The sequence below is a fragment of the Homarus americanus genome, unplaced genomic scaffold, assembly GCF_018991925.1.
Source record: "Homarus americanus isolate GMGI-L3 unplaced genomic scaffold, GMGI_Hamer_2.0 scaffold48745, whole genome shotgun sequence".
In the NCBI taxonomy this organism is placed as follows: domain Eukaryota; kingdom Metazoa; phylum Arthropoda; class Malacostraca; order Decapoda; family Nephropidae; genus Homarus; species Homarus americanus.
In genome coordinates, this window is record NW_024745460.1 from 66423 (window position 1) to 69897 (window position 3475).

A 3475-nucleotide genomic window follows, 5' to 3' on the forward strand; every position below is an offset into this window, starting at 1 on the left:
TTTATGCAATCTTCAATAATGAATGTATAGTGCAGTATGTAGTGTAGTTTTTACCCCAGATGAAAAACTAAAACAAATCACCACTGAATTAAATCCTACTGTAGTAGAAATGAATGCATCCATTTCTTACTTAATCAGACATACCGGTACAGTACAGTAGTTCATTGATGGTCCGTTTTCATTCAATGTAGTGCACAGAGGCAGCAACATATGCAGTGCAGGTATAGCTACATACTGGACAGTAGTCTTTCATGAAAATTAAATAAAACAATTTCCAAACTCCTGCAACACGCATGGATGAAAGTCACTGATTATAACAAAATTCCTTCCATTGTATTGGACAAGACAACATTAAAAATTGTGAAATGAAAGTACAGTACTGTACTCTCAGAACACTATCTTATTAAAAAGGGATAAAAAAAGTCAAGAGTACAAGGGAGGAGGTGGAGAATTTTGAATAGTAATAAATCTAATTACCATTTTCCTTTGGTTAGCTTACAAACTGGGCAGTCTGTTTACTGTTATGGACTGATCTCAAGTTTGGGTATGTACAGGTTCTTCAATGTACTGGGTAATTAAGCACAGCAGCTCAGACATTTCTCTCGACATACAGTACTCTGTATCTGTGTAATATTAGCCTTTAGGTTAGAGAGACAAGACCTAAGGCCACGGCCGCACTGAGAGCGGGGCAGGCAGTGGGCGGGCGGGCTGGCGCTGGAGACTTTGCAGCCTTGTAACCCATAGACGCGGCCGCACTGGCAGCAGGCGCGAGCGTGGACAGCTAAGACTAAACAGTGTAATGTATGTCTGTGTGTGTGTGAATGCAGTATAATGATGCTTATAAGCCACACACATTGACACCACACCCACAGCTCAAGACACAAACCACTGCTTGTCTACTGCTCAAGACACACAGACCACTGCCTGCCTACTGCCTGCCAAGACACAAAACAACTGCCTACAGCCTTGCCTACAGCTCAAGACATAAACCAGCCTACAGCTCCAAGACATAAACCACTACCCACAGCTCAAGACATTATAAACCACTACAGCTCAATAAACAAATCATTGCCTGCCAGACACAAACCACGCTTCAGCTCAAGCGCCTACAGCTCAATAAACAAATCATTGCCTGCCTACTGCTCAAGACACAAACCACTGCCTACAGCTCAAGACACAAACCACTGCCCTACAGCTCAATAAACAAATCATTGCCCTGCCTACAGCTCAAGATCAAACAAACCAAATATAACAGCCCAAGACGCAAACCAGTTCGTGTGCTCACACAAACCACTGTGAATGCAGCTCAATAAACAAATGATGCTATAAGCCTGCCTACAGCTCAAGACACAAAACCATGCCTGCCTACACACCACACCCACACAAACCATCAAGACACAAACCACAGCTCAAGTCTAAACCACTGCCTGGAAGACGCAACCACTGCCCGCCTACAGCTCAAGACTGCAAACCACTGCCCGCCTACTGCCCAAGACGCAACCACCATTGCCACAGCTCAAGACACAAACCACTGCCTACAGCTCAAGACACAAACCACTGCCCGCCCAGCTCACACACAAAGTCCACTGCTCTCGCCTACAGCTCAAGACGCAAACCACTGCCTACAGCTCAAGACACAAACCACTGCCCACAGCCTGGAAGACACAAACCCACTGCCTGCCTACAGCTCATGCCAAGACACAAACCACTGCCTGCCCACAGCTCAAGACACAAACCACTGCCTGCCTACAGCCCAAGACACAAACCACTGCCTGCCCACAGCTCCAAGACAAACCACTACAGCTCAAGCCTTTCAAGACACAAACCACTGCCTGCCTACAGCTCAAGACATGTAACACTCACTACCTGCCTACAGCTCAAGACGCAGTAAACCACTGCCTAAGCAGCTCAAGACACAACCACTGCCTGCCTACAGCTCAAGACACAAACCACTGCCTACAGCTAAACCACTGCCAAGACACAAACCACTGCACTGCTAGCCTTCAAGACAAACCAGTGCCGCACAGCTCAGCCTACAGCTCTAAGACAACCACCGCCTGCCTACAGCTCCAAGGCTGCTCACAGACAAACCACTGCCTGCCTACAGCTCAAGACACAAAACCACTGCCTGCCTACAGCCTAAGACACAAACCACTGCCTGCCAGCCAAGACACAAACCAGGTGCCTGCCCTGCAGCTCAAGACACAAACCACTGCCTGCCTACAGCTCTCAACACAAACCACCTCCCTACAGCCTGGGCGACTAACTGCTCTCAGCAGCCCAAGACGCACCATCCGCTTCACAGCTCAAGCTCAACACAAACCACTGCCTACAGCTCAAGACACAAACCACTGCCCGCCTACAGCTCAAGACACACAAACCACTGCCTACAGCTCCAAGACACAAACCACTGCCTACAGGCCAAGACACAAACCATTGCTCACACATATTTAAACCACTGCCTGCCTACAGCCTGACACAAACCCTGCTCAGCTCACACACACAAACCACTGCCTGCCTACAGCTCAAGACACAAACCACCGCTTCCTCAAGACACAAACCATTGCCTACAGCTCAAGCACAAGACACAAACCAACCCGCTGCCCACAGCCCAAGACACAAACCACTGCAGGTCACAAACAGCTCAACAACACAAACCAGTGCCTGCCGCCTGCCTGACACAAACCAGCAAGCCTGCCTACAGCCCAAGACACAAACAAGATTAAAACCACTGCCTGTCACAGCTCAAGACACAAACCACTGCCTGCCTACAGCTCAAGACACAAACCACTGCCTGACACAAAACCTACAGGCTCAAGACATTAAAACCACTGCCTGCCTACAGCTCAAACACAAACCACTGCCTACAGCTCAAGACACAAAACCACTGCCTGCCTGCTGCTCAAGACACAAAATCCACTGCCTGCCGCCCAAGACACAAACCACTGCCTACAGCTCAAGACACAAACCACTGCCTGCTCTAAGGCTCAAGACACAAACCACTGCCTTGCTATATCAGCTACGCAACCATTATTTCTACAGCTCAGACACAAACCACTGCCTAAGACACAAACCACTGCCTGCCTACTGCTTCCAAGACGCAAACCAGCTCAAGACACAAACCACTGCTGTCTACAGCTCAAGACACAAAACCACCTGCCTCTGTCTACAGCTCTGGGCAGCACAACTGATACAGCCCAACCGCATCGTCTACAGCTCAAGACACAAACCACTGCCTGCTGATCAAAACAAACCACTGCCCAGCTCAAGACACAAACCACTGCACACACAAACCACTGCTCAACAGCTCAAGACACAAAAACCAGTGCCTGCCTACAGCTCAAGACACAAACCACTGCCTGCCTACAGCTCAAGACACAAACAAACCACTGCAAAACACCGCCTACAGCTCACATAATCCACGGCCTGCCTACTGCTCAAGATACAAAACCCACTCGCCTACTGCTTTCCAGCT

At 48.8% G+C, this 3475-nt stretch overlaps 1 long non-coding RNA gene across 1 annotated transcript; it reads right to left on the reverse strand.

Annotated features, from left to right (window-relative positions):
- Window positions 1-1110: 1110 nt before the first annotated feature.
- Window positions 1111-2797, reverse strand: LOC121878699. The gene is made up of 3 exons (XR_006091209.1): window positions 2743-2797; window positions 1864-1866; window positions 1111-1189 (listed from the first exon to the last, which is right to left on the reverse strand). It is a non-coding gene; the product is annotated as an uncharacterized LOC121878699 (long non-coding RNA).
- Between the last annotated feature and the right edge of the window lie 678 nt (window positions 2798-3475).